Below are 19,543 nucleotides of genomic sequence, written 5' to 3'. Positions count from 1 at the left end.
TCATAATATTTTTGGCAGACATTCTTTCTATAGAATTTACTAGAACTTTTCATATGCTAGTGGAAAGAAACTTAGAGGACACTACGGTAGGCAACATTTCTGAAACTTATTTGATCATGGAACACTTTTGGTTATTTTTTCACAGAAATGTAATTAAAAATCTCTTAGAACTAGTAGTTTTCCAATGTTTGGTAAAATGATCCACTAGCCTAGACTTTATCATCAGGATAAAGATTGTTAAAACATGGAAACAAGTAAGAAAAAAAACATTTCAGAAGAAACTGATTAAAGAATTGCATCCACATTGTGTTATAGATGACCTGTCATAAATATAGTAACTTTGGGATACTTTGAAAGTCTCTTTAATTCTAATCAAAGAAACAAACAAAAAAATCTGTGCTTGTCTAGATTTAACAAAAAAGGGTATATTACAGAAAAGCTCTTTATTGCTCAGAGATTGAAGTTTTGATTTAATTATTACCTGATAGGACATAAAACATATTTCTTTTATCATTCAAATGTAACTACATTTCTGTCAAGATTTTAGGTATATAATGCATAGCATACCTTAGATATTTGAGCAGTAAAATGAAGAACGTGAACATTCTCAGTGGTGAAAGTAACTCGTAAGGCAAAGTCTTGCTGTCTAGCATGTATAATGTTAATTTCTAGACACTGGACAATTTTTTTAAACATGGAGATTAAATTGAGATTTGCATTTTCCACACTGAAGGCAATCAATAACTGATTGATGAATTTTTCTGACAGGATGCCTTCTGCTTTAATGATGTCTAATTTATGCTACACTTTTTCTCTGAAATTTTATCTGAATGCTTCAAACTAAGATTAAATATTCCTGAAAGAGAAACTTCCACTTTAAAGGAGATAACACATGTTGCAGAGAGGACAGGCTTTCTTGATTAGTAGAATTCATTTGCAGATACCTAAAAATGTCTGTATATCACAGGGATAAGTGATATAAGAGGTAGACAGAAAGGAAGTGAGAAGATAACTTATTAATGAAGCCAACTCAGTCTTGACTGCTGTTGCCAGAGCTTCTGTATTGCTGAGATACTATCCACTGATATAATTTCAGCCTGTTAACTGTGTCCTCAACCTTGTTGCTAACCATCTGTGCTAACAGTTTTTGTTTCTCTCTCTTTCTCTCTCTCTCTCTCTGCCTTAGGAAGTGCCATTTCAATTTCACTTTTTTTTTTTTTTTTTGGTAACAAATTGTTAAAAAAGAACATGTAGGTGCTTGGACTCTGTTACCCAAGAATATTCCTTCACATATCTTTCTTTGGAAGCTATCATTTTTCATTGTCAGCATTCAGATCTATTTTTATAATGCAATGAAGGAAAAAAATAGAAGTGTATAAATGAAAGAGTAAAGAATAAAAATCAAGCAAAACTATACCTTTGCTAAGATTATCCTGCCTCTTTTATCTAAAGACTTTAAATATCTCTTTCCTTCTCTGCAAAGTCATTTTCCCCAAAGATATAGTAATACCCAGTTCTGTATTGGAAAACTGTTGCTGCCCTATTGTTTAATCAAGAGAGGGCTGAACTAATTCAAAATTGGTAAGGTCTGTGTCTTTTAGTAGCTTATCACTGAAAGAGACAATAAGAATGTAGACAAGTATGTAGAATCTCCATTAACAGGATGAAGTAAGAGAACAGTCCAGCAGTTATAAGCACACAGAGACACATTTTCCTTCTTTTAGTTGTCTCTGGGATGCTCCAGAGATCTTAGATTATAGCTTCTCGTAGCTCATTATGTATAACTTTTAAAATAAACTTTTAAATCCAGGATGGTTTCACATTTATAGAAATGTTGCAAAGATAGTACAGAGAACTTTTGTATACTCCAAATCCAGTTTCCCCTATTACTATGGTTCATTTCTCACAATTATGGAACCAATACTGATACATTGTTATTCACTAAATTCTATATTTTATTCAGATTTCCTTAGTTTTTACCTAATGTTCTTCTGTTCCAAGATCCCATCCAGGATACCACATTACATTTATCATGTTCCTTTAGGCAATTCTTTAATATGACAATTTCTTCAAACTTTCCTTATTTTTAATGATCTTGAAAGTATTGAGGAGTACTGGTCAGATTAGAAGATCTCTCGATTTGGATTGTTTGATATTATTCTCCTGGTTAGACTGAGGTTATGGGGTTTTGGGAGGATGACCAAAGAGGTAAAGTGCCATTCTTATCACATTGTTCCAAGGATACAGTCTATCCACTTGACTTACCACTATTTTTGTTAACCTTTATCAGCTGGAGGTAGGGCTTATCAGGTTTCAACACTGTTAAGTTCCTTTTCTCCATCTCCATACTGTACTGTTTGGGAGGAAGTCATTACATGCAGCTCACACTTAAGGAGTTGAGAGTTATGCATTCCCTCCTTGAGGGTGAAGCATCTACATAAATTATTTGGAATTCTTCTGAACAGGAGATGTCTTTTTCCCCCCATTTATTTAATCATTTATTCATATAAGTATATACTCATGGGTATTCATTTTATACATTGGGTTATACTGTGATACTACAGCACTTCTTTTGTTGATAAAATTGCTCCATTATATGCTACTCAGAATTGGCCATGAGGAGGTCTTTAGGTTGGCTCCTTTGTAACTTTGATAGGTTCCCCAATCTTTTTTTAAAAAAAAAAAACATTTCCTTGCTTTTTTTGGAGAATGATATTAAAATGTCTTTACATTTTGAATTAAGAGGCTTTTTAAAAAATAATATTTTATTTTTGGCTGTGTGGGGTTTCGTTGAGGTGTGTGGGCTTCTCACTGCGGGTGGCTTCTCTTGTTGCAGAGCACCGGGTCTAGAGCACGGGCTCAGTAGTTGTGGCTAGTGGGCTCTACAGCGCAGGCTCAGTAGTTGTGGCGCACGGGCTTAGTTGCTCCGCGGCATGTGGGATCTTCCCGGACCAGGGCTCGAACCCATGTCCCCTGCATTGGCAGGCATATTCTTAACCACTGAGCCACCAGGGGAGTCCTTTTTTTTTTTTTGGCTGTGCTGGGCCTTCATCGCGGCATGTGGGCTTCTCTCTAGTTGAGGCGCGCGGGCTTCAGAGCACGCAGGCTCAGTAGTTGTGGTGCCTAGGCTTAGTTGCCCCACAGCATGTGGGATCATAGTTCCCCGACCAGGGATCGAACCCACGACCCCTGCATTGGAAGGTGGATTCTTAACCACTGGACCATCAGGGAAGTCCCTGAACAGGCATTTGATTAGATGTTTCAGTATGAAAAGGAAGCTGGGATTGATAATTGACAAAAAAACATGTCCCTTGACAAATGATCTGTTTGTAAGGGAAACAGACTACCATGGGATACTTTAAGATAACTGTACTCTCCCAAATGAAAACTTATGTGAAAGGAGGACTTTAGGACACAATAAAAGGCATATAAAACTACTAAGTCTTTGAGGAAAGAAGTCCCGTCTCATGGTTTCTATCTCTACAGCGCCTCAGAATGTGCCTTGAATGAATAAGTTCTTGGTAGATATTCGCTGATCGATCTAAGAGGACCATGAATCTAAATATTGTCTTGATGCATATAGAAAACAAGAAAAGGTTAATGTCAAGGATTAATAAACTGTCTTAAGTTTCCATGTTCCTGTAGTCTTTTCTATTTCTTCATTATGTAGTCTGTATGCTGTAAAGATCAAATCTGGTTCATAAGTCATATGAAAAGTTTATACTCATGAGTCATATGAAAGTCATACTAAATTTTTTACATTGATTGATTGTAAACTGATTATTTGTGAAATGTGAGAATAGCTTTCGGTTTGAGAGTATCGTCATAATTATTTCTTTTCTCCTATAGCTTTAAAACCCTCAAATGGGCTTCCCTGGTGGCGCAGTGGTTGAGAGTCCGCCTGCCGATGCAGGGAACACGGGTTCGTGCTCCGGTCCGGGAGGATCCCACATGCCGCGGGGCGGCTGGGCCCGTGAGCCATGGCCGCTGAGCCTGCGCGTCCGGAGCCTGTGCTCCGCAACGGGAGAGGCCACAACAGTGAGAAGCCCTCGTACCGCAAAACAAACAAAAAACCCCTCAAATGTTCCCAAACTCCTATAAACAACTTTGCCACATTTAAGTGATTCTTTACACTTCTTTGGAATAAAATTTGCTCTCTTCTGAATGTAAAAAGCATTGGGATAGCATTCAAGGGCTGTGAAGAAGATATTTCTAAGCATGACATCAATCTTTCAGCATCTGCAGACCACTTAATGGATACTTAGCAAGCAAAAAATATTGCCAATTTTAGATACATTAAAATGCGTATCACAGTGAAAATACAAAGATAAAATATAATAAAACTTAATACCATTATTCTGAATACTGAGATCCAGCCTCCTGTGCTTCATCAGATATTAAGTCAACATATCATGCTCAAAGCTAAAAGGTTAAATGATTCAACTTACTCAGCTATTAGGAAGTCAAGGGTAAATTACTTTCTAATTTACTCTTTGATGGTACTTTACTCTGAAATAATTTCTTTATGATCTAATACAGCATATGGATGTGGTTTTTAAATATGCCCAATGATATACCATCAAATATATTTCTCAGGTGATACAGAGATAAAGAAAAGATAGGAGACAAAGAAAATCATCAAGTTTTGGGAAAAAGTCGATCTATAAGTGATCAGGTCTTTCTCATGATTTTCTTTTGGTCTTATTAAGGGATCCTATTATCTTCATCTCAGAAAAGTCATTTTTCTGGCAATGAGTAATTGGTTTTGGCTATGCTAGATACTGAATATATAGTTAAGATATGCTGCTTGAGGAAGTCACCTGAAGTCATAGAGATGGCAATATTGGTCTTGGGAAGAAATGTTTGTTTCCTCTCCTTCATTTCAAAAGTACTTTTCCTTTCAACAACGAGTATACTGCAGAAGAGAAAGCCAGGGTTTTACATTTGATGCACATATCTTTAGACAGTACACTTAGTGTTCATAATCTTATTATATTTCCAATGCTCAATATTATTATAATTACTGATGTTGAACCGTAGTCAATATTAATTAGACTGGCTGGTCAACTGGTCTCTGACCCAAAGCAGTTTAAGTATTGGCATTAAGGTGCAACCTCTGATATTTGCTTATTAATACCATTGCCTGGGGCACAATAACTGGCGCTTATTCATTTCTAATCCCAGTAGAATACTGCCTGAGGCTACAATGTTTTTCAAAAGAATAATAAGCAGTAACTAAAGACATATCTCTTCTATTTTAGCACACACTTACAGGGAACAAAATGTCCCACATGTATATCAACCATACATCTGCTAACAATTGATTATACTACCCACATCTGAGCTTTCATGTAACTGCAAAGAAAACTATCAGCTAGCAAACTCAGACAATAAGTTTCTCTTCAACATTGTCTGCCATTCATGTTATGTGATATTCAATAGTCATTTGATAAAGTAATTTCCAATAACTTGTCCTGCTTTCTTTCCAAGCAACATATAAGTTCTTAACTTTGCAACTAGTTTTATAAACTCCTCAGCAACTGTGTGATTTGTCTTTTTTTGCAAATGCCATGAAATGTGGATGTGTCACATTGCTATTTGATGAGGTTCCATAATAGACCATGCACTCGGGACTAGGGACAAAATGAATTGCAGTTGTCCTACAAAACAGAATTTAGATTATTCATCAAAAATCAATTAAATTTCTGGAAACATTAATAAACATTATAAAAAATTAAGATGTACATGTTATAAGAGAGTGGTAGTATATGTAATAGTTATACACATGTTTTTTTAAAAAAAATCAGCCTGTGCTGGTTATAATTCTAGTTTTGTGTGAACTTTTATCAAATTATTCAAGTGTATGAATCCTCAGTTACTCTATTTGGTAAAATGGAGTTAATGCTGGTACGTGTCTTGCATGGTTATTGTAATTAAAACAAAATGCTCTTAACACTGTGATTATCACATAGTTGCCATACAATAATTGGTGGCCACATTTGGGAACTAGAGGAGAAATATTTGAAGGACACAGAGAGCTTTGTACAAGGATAGAAGCATTGTTTACAATCTCTAACTATTAGATATAAGGTAAATGTTCTTGAATAAGTAATTGATTAAAATTATAATCCAAACAAAGAATAGAATACTATCCGCTCTTAAAACAATGCTATTGACTTATGTGTGGATACAGAAAACATCCAAGATGTAGTAACAAGACAAAAGAAATGTATAAAACTCTATGTATGGTATAATCCCAGTAAAATAATCTATTAGCTGTATACATGCACAAAAATACCTTTAGAACCCATGCACCAAGATATTAACATTGTTCTTTTTATTTTTTGTATTAACTGCATTTTTATAATGAATATATGTTAATTTATAATCAGAAAAATACTGTATTTTAAACATGTTTTTTAATCTGTTCACATCTCTTTATTTTTCTCTTGCAACTCTCTCCAAAACTCATGTGTCTGATATATTTTTTAAAAATTTGCCTGTCTCATATTTTGTGGCCTTCTCTATTTAGAAGTCATGAAAAAGGAAAAACTTCATATCAGTCTGAAATCTTTTAAAAAATCACTCCTATTTAGTTCAACTATCAAGTTTTTAGAGTAAAAAATTAAGTGAAACTATCCCTATCCACATTAGACCATAGAGAACTTACAAAAAATAATATTTCTTCAAAGATCAAAGAGCAAAATTTACTTTTCACTTAAGAGACTACTAATTTTGCAAATAATTTTAAGAGTGTATAAACTATACAAGCATACAAAATCAGATAAAACAAAACAAAACAAACAATCTTAGGTCAGTCTGTCTATAAATTAGTACTTTGTAATCCCTCCTGCAGAGATGTAGAAATATCAGTTAATAGTTGTTGAAAATTTACTACCTGTGAGGCACTAAGTTCAATATATGAATTATACACCTTAATTCTGTTAACTGTCTAAAGATACAGAGGCAATTTAACCATCATATCATAGATGAAGATGTATAGCCTCATGTGGTTGAATAACTGTCCAGGGTTCCTCAAACAGCAAGTTGTAGGGTTGAGGTCTGAGCCCTACTAATCTGCTTTCACCATTTATTACTGAATTTTAAGATATGTTCGTATCATTAAAAAAAAAATCAACTGACTACTCAAGTGTTTGCAATGATTTCATTACTTTTCCTTTTCTTAGTTTTACTCCATCCTGTACTCTTCTTCTAGCTACTTTCACGGCTATTTAAGTAAAACATCACAGGAGTGAAGATCGTATTTACAGCAAAGGATTGGGTTTCTAGATTTGGGAAAAGTTTCTTAAGAGTTCTACTTCTGGGGCTTCCCTGGTGGCGCAGTGGTTGAGAATCCGCCTGCCGATGCAGGGCACGCGGGTTCGTGCCCTGGTCCGGGAAGATCCCACATGCCGCGGAGCGACTGAGCCCGTGAGCCATGGCCGCTAGGCCTGCGCGTCCGGAGCCTGTGCTCCGCAACGGGAGAGGCCACAGCAGTGAGAGGCCCGCATACCGACAAAAAAAAAAAAAAAAAAAAAAGAGTTCTACTTCTTCAGTGCTATTCTTTAGGGGCAAAGTGGCATTTAAAGTTTTTGACTATGACCCACAATAAGATATACATTTTATATCATTACCCAACATATGTACATACACACACCCCTGACACACACCACACGCACAAATGGTCCATACTATCCATGAATGTGCAAGAATATTAATAAAAAGAAAAATGCTCTGAGCCAAACAGAATTATATGCTGTTTTGCATAGCTGCTTTTCATTTTTAGAATAAGAATCTGCAAATAGAGCTTTGCTCAGGGTGATTATGTTTCACAAATTTTTAAGAGAGCTTATAGGGGCTGATATGTGCTTCATACATTTTAGCTCAAATTCTATTAAAGTATCTCAAAACACATTATAAAGTATTTCCTCACATCAAAAGCAAATGTGTCCAAATCACTAAAAACAGAAAATAACAAAGCAAAATTGACTAAGCATAAATGACCAGCAAAAGTATATAGCGGAGTGTTGATAAGTCCCCAAACTGTCACCCCTCCCCATTCACCAGTCCAGGGATAATTTTCAGCTTTTTTGAGAAGATACTGAAGATATTCTCCCATATTATGTGTCTTCGACACTTTAATTCATCTGCCTCTATTATGTGAACGATGGTTCTGCTGTGGAATGTACACCTGCACATAACAAATACACTTCAACATGAAGCTGAAACCAGAGAAGGACACATTCTATTTGGGGCAGAAAAACTGACACTTTGCTCATTTTCAGAAACGGCTCATAAATGTTTGTTAGGAAAAGAAGAGTAAATATGTAAGTTCTCGAAACCTTTTTTTTTTTTTTGCTTAATTTCCTTGAATGATGTTGAGTATTTAAATGAAGAGGGAAAGAATTCCCACCCCAAGTAAACTATTAAAGCTTGTAGAAAAAAATGTTACAAAAACTGTAACATAAGAAACAAAAGACTTTCATATTTCTTCCAACATCAAGTGATGCAAATGATAGAGAGGACAAACACAGTGTATTACAGGGAATTTGGGGATTTTGTAGGGAGGCAGGAGGGAAATACAAACAATTGATAAATGGCATCATTTGCCTTTGCTTCATTTCATGTTGGGACTTAGGCAAATCTCTAATGACTTGGAGGCTTGTTCAGATGAGAAATGGAGACTATAATAACCTCTTCGTAAGACTATAGTGATACTCAAAAATAATTATTGTAATTTACTGACATGTTTTAGGCAATTAGTAAATTTTAGATCACCTCCCCTTTCCTAGTTCCTCTCCATACATTAGAGAAATGGTTTTCTTGTTTGGGAACAGGAGAGAAAATTTCTGTGTTATAAGGTAAAGAAGAAAGATGACTTCTTTTGGTTTCTGTGATATCTGCAAAGTAATAGGAAATCTTTTCTCCATCTTGATTTCTTCAGGTGATTTGTGGGAGGGACTCCCAGAGGACTCAAGCAATGCATGTGTGGAAGCTGGGATTCCCTGAAGTATCCCCAGGTTATGAAACAACCACATACCTCCTCTGAAGGTCAAGAAGCAGTAGAATGAGATGTAAGCTGTCTTGATAGAGCTTTTTCCTCAGAGATGGGAATTTGAAACAAATGCCTGATTTCTTCTTTTGGTTAGAGAATTATGATTAAGTTCAACAATGATCCAAAACAAAGGTGTGTGTGTGTGTGTGTGTGTGTGTGTGTGTGTGTGTGTGTATTTGGGGGAGTGTAATATCACCACACCCGTAGTCTGCACAACTTTACTGGTTAGTGTTAGCAGCCATTTCAAATATAAATAGGGAAGAAGAAGGAAAGGGAAAAACAAGTTGGAAAATGAGGAAAATCAAACCACTTTTTCAAGAATTATCTGTACAATTCTCGATAGCTGAATTTTGGAAAATAATCATTCATGGTATGTTCTACTCGTTTTGTTTTCATTTTTCTTCATACAGGTGTTTGGTAGGCAACTGAAGCAACACAAAATTTAAAATGGAAAAGGAGCAAAGTGTAGCAGTTTGTAGTGACATTTTTGAACAGAAGGTATCTAGGAACTCATGGAAAGAAAATAGTGCTAGCAGCTCATATTTATTAATGATTTCATGTAAGTTAGGCACTGGGCCTTGTATTAATATATGTCATCTCATATAGTTCTCAAATCAACACAATGAGGTTGGTACTATTATTGACTCAGTTTTACAAGCAAGGATAACCACGCTGATGTACTGATTCCCTCAATAGAGTCAGAGTACAAAAATATTAAATTTTGAAGAACTTCTAAAATAGTGAGTCTAGAAATGGCTGGAGAGTAACATGCGACAAGTTGTATTATCAAGGAAGAAAAGACAAAGTTTCAAGGACTTCCTCTGACACTGCACAAGAGACAGCTTTAGAATGAGTCAGAAAGACAATGAACACCTGTTCTATCCTTGCACTAAGTTTGAAAACTTGTATATGTAGTTCAATTAAAATTGTATAGAAGAAAAAATATTTAGTGCATTACCCCTAAGGGAAAAAATAATGATTTCTGTATCCTTTAAGAAGGAATATTTAAAGCCAGGTTGAATATTAATAATTGTAGCAACAATTGAAATATCTGAAAGTTTCAGGCTCATTACTTGCAGTGAATCTACAGCATGTTTTCATGTCCAAGAACCAAGACATCTCCATTTCTGCCTTTTCGAGAGGTAGTTTCACAAAAGAATAGAAGGCTATTAAGTTTTTCAAGGCATGGAGACTCAGAAATTGTGTTACTGAGCCATTCAAGATGGATGGTGGGGAGGACATATAATTAATGGTGTAGGCACAATCTTCTAATGAGACATTGCATTCATACCAGGTTTCATTCTTCTTCTTTCTTATTTAATACAAGTGCTGTAACCAGGTGGATACAGGTGAAGTCTTGTAATATTTTACAAGTTTACACAGCAAGAATTTCTCTCACAGCAGAGAAAATAAAATTTTAATTTTTCACTTCTTTTTCAAATAAAAATGATTTTTCAAATCAAAGAAATTAGCCTTCCAACAAACATACTGATTGAGATTCTCACCACCTCTTCCAACCCTCAGTGTGGTATTACTGAGGAGGGCCTGATTTTTTTCTTCCAATTGATATCTAATTTACTCATAAGATTTGATTCCAGCCAAAGCTAAGCCCTATCAGTATGATTTTCAGAAACACATAATAACAAAGGCTTAATTATTTAACTAAAGGTTCAAAAATTCTAACCAATTATTAACAGATAATCAATAAATTTCTCTGAAAACAATAAATATGTAGTATCTATATTTGCCTGACATAATAAAAAGTATACAAGTAATATGATATATTTTTTATTATTAAAATGGAAACAATTCAAGAATACATGGAATAAAGAGTTAATGCCCAATTTTATTTTTCCACTTTTTCAACCCACTTTCCTCTCCAATAGATAAGCATCTTTGTCTCAGTTTAGCATATATCTTTCTAGAATTTTTTCATTAACTTTATATATACTGGTATGTGTCCAGATATATTGATATATATATACATATGCTAGATAATTGAGCCCATTATTCTGAGACTTGCTTTTTACCCTGAATAATTTGACTTTGATACTCTATTCTGTCATTATATAGTCACCAAATTATTTTCAATGGTTGCTTAATATTAATTAGTAAGAATATATCATTATGTATATTGGTCTTCCCATATTAATTTGATTGTTTTTGATCCTTTGTCATTCTAAATTTACAATAAACATTTTTGGGCTGGTTTCCTGGTGGTGTGTACAAATGGTTTTGATGAATAAACTACTAGAAGTAGAATTACTGGGTCAAATGATATATGTTCTTTAAATTTTATAAATGCCATCATCATGATGTACAGAAAGGCTCACTTCATTTCCACCTAGAATTAATTTTCCACCAACCCTTGATAACAATGGATGTTATAAACCATTTAAAATTATGTTAATTAAAAAATATCCCATGAAACCACAAAATTGCATTTTCCTGTTTATTAAATATTTAGTAAGGTTGGGCATTATTTCCTTTTTTGTGTGGGTCATTTTTATTTCCCCTTTTATGAAATGACTATTCAGACTTTATTTGCCCCTTTTATTGCATTGTCTCTTTTTTTTATTTTTTATTTTTTTACGGTACGCGGGCCTCTCACTGTTGTGGCCTCTCCTGTTGCGGAGCACAGGCTTCGGACGCACAGGCTCAGCGGCCACAGCTCACGGGCCCAGCCGCCCCGCGGTATGTGGGATCCTCCCAGACCGGGGCACGAACCCGTGTCCCCTGCATCGGCAGGCGGACTCTCAACCACTGCGCCACCAGGGAAACCCTGTCTCTTTTTGTAACTAATTTTTAGACACTTTTTTCATTTTATAAAGTTAAGGCCTTGTCTAATATAATTTTTGTAAATATAATATCCCAAGTTTTCAAATTTAAAAAAAATTTTTTACTTGTTTATAGTATTTGTTCTGTTATCCTGAAGTTTTTGGTAGTTGAGTCTGTTACTTTTTAAATATATTGATTTAAATTTGTCTCAAGAAGTCCTTTACAATTATTAAAGAGAAAGTAGTTTCCAAAAAGAGAAATTGTTAATTCTCAGGCTAAATAATAATCTGAAACTTCATAAAAAGTTTTTTATGAATTATTATTTAGGTTAGGGCCTTGACCCTTAGATTTAAATTCCCTACTCAGTTATTTAATATTATTACAGATGGTTGTTCATTTCCCTTTTAATAATCAATTTATGTTTCTCATTGTCTGTCTGGACATGCTCTAAGCCCTACAAGAAAATTAAAGAATGCAGAGATGGCATTGACTCTGCTCCATAGAATTTATTTAGATCAAATAAGTACATTTATAATAGTAAATGACATGAGTTCAAGGTGTAGTTTGAAATTATGAACACATGTAAATATGTTCAATCTCCTAGTTGAAAGCAGAGGCAGAGAATATTTTGATTTCAAATGCCTCAAAGACTGATAACTCATTGCATGTAACTGATAATTTTCAATGTCTTACATCTACAGAAGAGTGTAAGGGGTGGCATAAATATTTTTCTGCTTGACTGAGTGAGCATTTTTCAAGCTTCAAAACTTCAGCAGTCCTCTCTGCTCTAAGAGCCTCTGCCCCACCAACATATTTCCCCCTTCCTTAAGTTAGCAATCAATTCAGCTTTGTCGTTTTTTGTTTAAGGTATTGAAGACTGGTTTTCATCTTTTTGGCAGCTGAATACTCTGGAAGTTAACAACTTGTCTAACAGTTTTGGAAAGAATATGTGTAGTCATATTCTTTACCTCGATAGTTTAATTTCTAGGAATTTGCCCAAATAGATGCTCTGCATAATCTTATACATTTTTGCAATTAATCCTCGTAACAATTCTACAATAGAAATCCTATTTTTATTTTCATTTGTCATTTGATGAAAGCGAGACTAGGAAAATTTAGAACATTTTCCATAGCTACATACCTAATATACTCTGAGTATCTAGAGAATGACTCGCAAGCCAGAATTCTACTTCCTCTGCAAGAGAAAAAGATCCAAAATAAGGACAAAAATGTTTGATAAATACAGGTATTTAAAATGAAGTGTTCATATATATATATATATCCACCAATGCCCAAATATCTAAGATAAGAAAAGAGCTAAGTAAACAGTCATTATAAGGACACATAAAATAATGAATATGTTAAAGTATTCATGATTTGGCATTGAGTACAAAATTAAAACACACAACTATAATTATACTATGTAAAATTGTATATACATATGGATTAGAAATGAAAGGAAACAGATGAAAAGCTATGTGAATTTCTGGGGTGGTTGGATTCTGAGTATAATACATTTTTATGAGTTTTAAAATATTGCTTTAATGTTTGTGTAATAACAAAAGTAACATAGGTGTAAATAGCAGTCTCTGTATTTGAGGTTTCTAAGCAATTATTCCATGCTCCATAAAAATTTCAATGTCCCAAAAGATTTCTGAGGTTTCTAGGGGTTTTATAAACTCCTGATTATTTAGTGCTCTGAATTTCTACACTGGAGATTTTCCAATTCCACTCATGTCTTATCTACCATAAATGTTTCTTTCCCTCTGATTGCTTTGACCTGGATATGGGATTAGGTCACTTAATTTCCCCTGAAACTTTCAAACGAGACATAGTTGGCAGGTATTTCTGAAGTCTTAGATGGAGAGGTGTTTTATCACAGCAAAGTAAACAAGTTAATGTTGAATACAGATCACTGCTTTCCTAAAGTTCTGGCTATCCAGCACATCACTTATTTTTCTGCTCCTTGAAGATTTACTGATAAGTTCTCCTCACTTTATCATGTAAGACAGTTTTCCATCATCAACCTCGACTCTGAACATAATGAATATGTGATATGGTGCATCCATAAAACCAAAGGGGCATATGCCAGATTTCACCCTTTAGCAACATAGAGATTTACTTTGAGATAGATTATGACATTCCAAACATAAGAATGGAGAAGTCACTGTATTCGTTTTTGGGGGCTTTAAGTGACATTAATTTAAAGTTGCAATTTTTAAATTAATATCCCACTGTGTTTTGAGTACAAATGTGCTCGATGGCGTTTTTTTCTTTAGAAATTCAATACTGCAAGTGTTTTTAAGTACCTATTACTTACTAGGCAGTATAGTAGGAAGGCTTAGTACAAACGAGACAGGTCTTATAAAAAGAAACTCTTCTGAATAACTTCTTGAATAGCAACAACAACTAAACAAAAATGAAATAAGGCTTTCAATATGGTAGAGGGAATTTAGATTAGAAGAAAGAAAATAGTGAGAGCTCTAAGCATTCAAATATGGTAGAGAGAGAGAGAGATTTGGGGATCTTCTTTTCAGTGCATCTTTATGCATCGTAACAGATATCAAATGAGACTGTAACAGATATCAAATGCTCTAAGCGTTCAAATATGGCAGAGAGAGAGATTTGGGGATCTTCTTTTCAATGCATCTTTATGCATTGTAACAGATGTCAAATGAGATTTAGGCATAGGAGGAACTAGATTGATTTTGCATTTGTCTTCTGTACCTACTCTACTATTATTTGAAGGTATAAAACATGTTTTCTATTGGTGTATCTTCTTTTATTATTTATCATCCTCTCATATTCAAGAAGCTTTACAACTAGCCTAATAAAGTATTTTCAAATTACCTAATAAAATAAGTTCCACTAGAAGTCTGCATTGTGATTGGAAAGCAATAGGGAGAAAGCCTGATTTATTGGTAAGTGAGAGTATGCTATAAATTTTTTCCATTTTAAAACTGCCTATATTGGGCTTCCCTGGTGGCGCAGTGGTTGAGAATCTGCCTGCTAATGCAGGGGACACGGGTTCGAGCACCGGTCTGGGAGGATCCCGCATGCAGCGGAGCGGCTGGGCCCGTGAGCCACAATTACTGAGCCTGCGCGTCTGGAGCCTGTGCTCCGCAACAGGAGAGGCCGCGATAGTGAGAGGACCGCGCACCGTGATGAAGAGTGGCCCCCGCCTGCCACAACTAGAGAAAGCCCTCGCACAGAAACGAAGACCCAACACAGCAAAAATAAATAAATTAATTAATAAACTCCTACCCCCAACATCTAAAAAAAAAAAAAAAAAAAAAACAACTGCCTATAGATTATGAGATCACTCTTACTTAGAGAAATTGCAGCAGATAGGCATAGTGATGCACGTACCAAAGAAAAGAATCACAATGTCCAAGGGTATATGCTTTGCTTTATAAAATGAATCTATTTTTTCTTAAATACTATGTATAACTGTAACGAAATTGTCCCAGGGAAGATTGTTATCAAAGAAAAGACATGATACATGTTTTTGTGAGACATTTTATAATTTAAAAAAATCACTTCTCAGTTTATGTATTTTGTGATTTTTTTTTGATTCTCATATATTAGATTTCCTTAAAGTGAAAGCATACTGTATCTAACACAACATAACTAATATAGCAACAGTGATTTCCAGTCTAGTAGCCTAAGTCAGATTTTGAAGTTCAACAGAAAGATATTTCAGGTGAGATTTTTGGCTTTACACATGACTAATATTTTTTTAAATGAAATAAAATTTGTTATAATTTCATTTAAATTAAGGAAGAGAGCTTGGTCATCTCTGGAAGTTAAAAAACAAAAACAAAAAACAATGACATACTCTAGCCAATAAGAATATTTCCATACGGAGTGGACTTTATGAATGCTACAAAAGCCAAAGGATTAATTTAAGCAAGGTGTGTTCTGTGTAGATGCTCCATCCTTACAAGCTGCCTGTCTCTAGGCAAATCACTTAACCTCTCAGCGACTTATTGCCTTATTTATAAACAAGGAATGTGATTTGAATTTCCTTCTTTACATGCTTACTGCAGGTTGATGTGTATAAAGAAACTTTTAAACTCTTAAAAAAGTGTAAGAGAATTTGGGCCTTATATAATATTATTATTGTGTTGGATAAAGTACACGAGTCCTTAATTATCCTAATTTTAAAATGGCATTAGAGTTATTTTGGCCACTTATTGGTTTATCTGGTATCTGAACACACAGCCATTTATGTAATAAAAACTAATGCCTATATAACCAGCAAGACAGTATTGCCAAGAATATGGAACCAAATGGCCACAAAAGAACTAAAATCGAATCATAACTTTGAATGGTTCAAATGGTATGAATTGTTAAATATGCAAATGTATGTGAAGAGCTCTTATGATTCTCAAATTTTAAGTCATGATTGAACATTTTATGGCAAATAAAGAACAGAGGTTCTTAATGATTTAAATAGGTAAAAATTGCAAAATATACTGGGGTAGAAACAATGAGATTACATATGAGAGGGCTCTTCCTAAAGTAGATTTATTGCTGAGCAAGTATTAAAAATTTGTAATTCATCTTAAAGATTTCTTTGTTTTATGATAAGTTGCTATTTTCAGAAAAGTTTCAAGGATGTACAGATAATTTCCTTCACCCAGCTTGTCCCACTGTTAACATAACCATGGTGCCTTTGTCAAAACAAGGAAAGCTAGTTCAGTATTACCTAAACTACAGGCTTTTTTGGATTTCACCAGTTTTCCCACTAATGCCCTTTTTGTGTTTCAAGATCAGATCTAGGATACCATACTGCATTAAGTCATAATATCTCTTTCATCTCCTCAGCTGTGTTTCTAAGTCTTTCCTTTCATGATCTTGAAACTTTTGAAGAGTACTGTGAGGCATTTTGTAGCATGTGCCTCAACTTGGCTTTATTTCATATTTTTCTCAAGACTAGAATACGGCTATGGGTTTGGGGGAAAAATATCACAGAAGTAAAATATCCTCATCATATCATACCAAGGTACTTGGTATCAACATGACATCTTGGAGATGATAACATTGATCACTCAATGAATGTGGCCATGTTTTGCCACAGAAAAGTTACCTTTTTTCCCCATTTTCATACTCTCTGAGTAGTGAAGTTTACCTCACACTCAAGGGGAGAGGAATTAAGCTTCAACATGGGAGGTGAGTGAATTGGAATTTTTGTGTAAGAAAGATTTTTTCTTCTCTGTCATTTATCTATTCAACCATTTACTTACATCAGTGTGGATCATTAATATATATTTTATCATTTAGGTTATCATCTAATATGATTTTTATTTTCTTGCTTAAAGTGTTTCAGCTTTGGTCATTGGGAACTCTTTCTGGTTGGTTCCTGTATCATTTTGACATGCCTCAATAATTTTTTGCCACTATTTCACCTTCTGACACTACAAAGTGCTTCAGGTTCATCTTGCGTTTTTTCCAGCCCTAGCTCTAGAATCAGCCACTTTTCCTGAGGGCACTGGTTCCATTTTTATTGCAGAATGGTATTTAAACTAAAATCTGGGCATGAGGTGTGTTCATTGCTACTGTGGCATTACTGCTTCTAGGACCTTCAGTAGGTAGAGCTAGTAAATGCTATGTATATATAGCCATGTATGCACACATATCTATATTTGTTTTTGTATCTATTTGTATGTAAATTAAAATAAAAATGACTTCATATTGATATCACTACCTCTATCACTGCAAGGTTAGTTTTAGTTATCTCCCTTTGTTTATGTGACAATGAGAAACCCAGCTTTCATTTTCAACAATTTATTTACTTGTATGTTTCACCCCAGTATACATGCAAAGTGATTTTCAGAATTCACCTGTACTCCTGTGAGAAAAAAAAAAAAAAGATCAAATAGAGTATGTCTATGTTTGGTTATTTTTCTCTATAGCATTATTCTTTTCAGTCTTTACCCTGCCAAAGTATTGTTTCTCAGAGTTACTTAGAGCAGATTTGTTTCTCCCATGGCCTTCAGTTATGGCTTATGTTTGTAATTTGGCTAGTTTCATTTGACACAGTCCCTACTCCATCTACTCCATGTTGGAATATTCCAGCATCCCATTTGTTTCCCTATTTTTAATTAGCATACTATATAGCTCACTCTTTGTGTTGTGTGGTTCTATGGGTTTTGATGAGCACTCATTCACTTGTCAATCACCACAGTACCGTGCAGTACAGTTCCATCACCCCCAAAATGTCCTCATGCTATCACTTTGTAGTCAATCCTTCTGTATCTCTAAACGCTGGCCACCACTGATCTGCTTCCTATCTCTATGTTTTGCCTTTTCTAGAATTTCATACATATGCAGTCATACAATATTTAGTCATTTGGGTCTCCCCCCTTTCACTTACAAAATGCATTTAAGATTCATCCATGATAGTGCCTGAATCAATAATTCTTTCCTTTTTATAGGTTAGTATATTCTATTCTATAGGTATACTAAGTTTGTTCATTCAATCACCAGTTGAAATATATTTTAGTTATTTTGGCATTTTGACAATTATATATAAAATTGCTGTGAATATTTACATATAGGTTTTTCTGTAAAACTAAGTTTTAAATTCACTTGGGTAAAATACCTAAGAGTGAGAATGCTGAATCATATTGTAAGTGCATGTTTAATTTTAAAAGAAACTGACAAAGAGGTTTCCAAAGTGCAGTCCCATTTTGAATTTCCTTCAACAATAAATTAAAATTTCTGTGATCAAAAGCATTTCGTATTGTCAGATTTTTTAAAAAATGTATCCCTTTTAAAAGTTGTCTAGTGGTATCTCATCATGGTTTTAATTTGTAGCTTCCTAATGACTAATGATGTTAAACATCTTCCCATATGCTTATTGGTCTTTCATATATCTTCTTTGATAAAGTTCAGGTATTTCACCAATTTTTAAATTTTTTAAATTAATTTTTAAGAGTTCTTTATATATTTTTATCAATATGTGATTTACAAGTCTGAAGCTTATATTTTCACTCTTTTAACAGTTTCACAGAGCCATTAAAATTTTATTATTTGTTTTGCTTTTGATTCACTCATTGTAGTAGAAAGGGTTGTGATCAGCTAATTCCTTTAGTGATAAAAGAGCATGTACATTGAAGCAAGTAAGAAAAAAACAAATTCCAATATATCACAGACTGAAGGTTTAGACCTTGTATATTTTCTTATCTATAATTTCTCATAAATAGCTGGTTCTATAGAATTTATTTTAAGTCAGAGGTATAGGATCTGACATTTTTTTCTCATTAAAATTTTAAAGTTATATGCTCCTTTGGTTGTCCCGAGATTGGCCTACAAAATCCGTTAGGTAGCAGAATTATAGCATTATACCAATAGTTCTTTGGAAAAGAGTGGTGCAATATGGTAGCTACTAGCCACATAGGACTTTTGAGTACTTAAAATGTGGCTAGTGTGACTGAGGCTATGGCTTTTAAGTTTGATTAGTTAAGTTTAAAAACTGATACTCAATTTAGTTACTGAAGAACTTTCAAGTATATATGGGACAACTGGGCTTTGTGAAACTTTTTTTTCAACTGTAAATTTTATGAAATCTAAATACAGATCAAGTATATCCAGTAAGAATTTAGTATCAAAATTGAGATGTACTATAAGTACACACTGGATTTTAAAGACTTAATATGAAAAAGAGGATGTTAAAAGGCCCATTAATATTTTTTACATGATTTA

The 19,543-nt window shown here is 34.3% G+C and overlaps 1 protein-coding gene across 3 annotated transcripts in view; it reads right to left on the bottom strand.

Moving 5' to 3' along the window:
* FUT9 (fucosyltransferase 9) overlaps positions 1–19,543 on the bottom strand; it is a 178,953-nt gene that overhangs the window by 57,365 nt on the left and 102,045 nt on the right. The window contains exon 1 of one of the 3 annotated variants that reach the window (XM_059083077.2): positions 12,975–12,998. The exons of the other annotated variants lie outside the window; for them this stretch is intronic. The gene's annotated coding sequence lies outside the window, so the exon portion shown is untranslated. Of the gene's footprint in view, positions 1–12,974; positions 12,999–19,543 lie in introns of those variants that run through there. 3 annotated transcript variants of the gene reach the window in all.

Source organism: Kogia breviceps, chromosome 13, assembly GCF_026419965.1.
Source record: "Kogia breviceps isolate mKogBre1 chromosome 13, mKogBre1 haplotype 1, whole genome shotgun sequence".
NCBI classification, from domain to species: domain Eukaryota; kingdom Metazoa; phylum Chordata; class Mammalia; order Artiodactyla; family Physeteridae; genus Kogia; species Kogia breviceps.
Note: the sequence above shows the minus strand (reverse complement) of the source record. Positions and strands in the feature narration are given on the sequence as shown.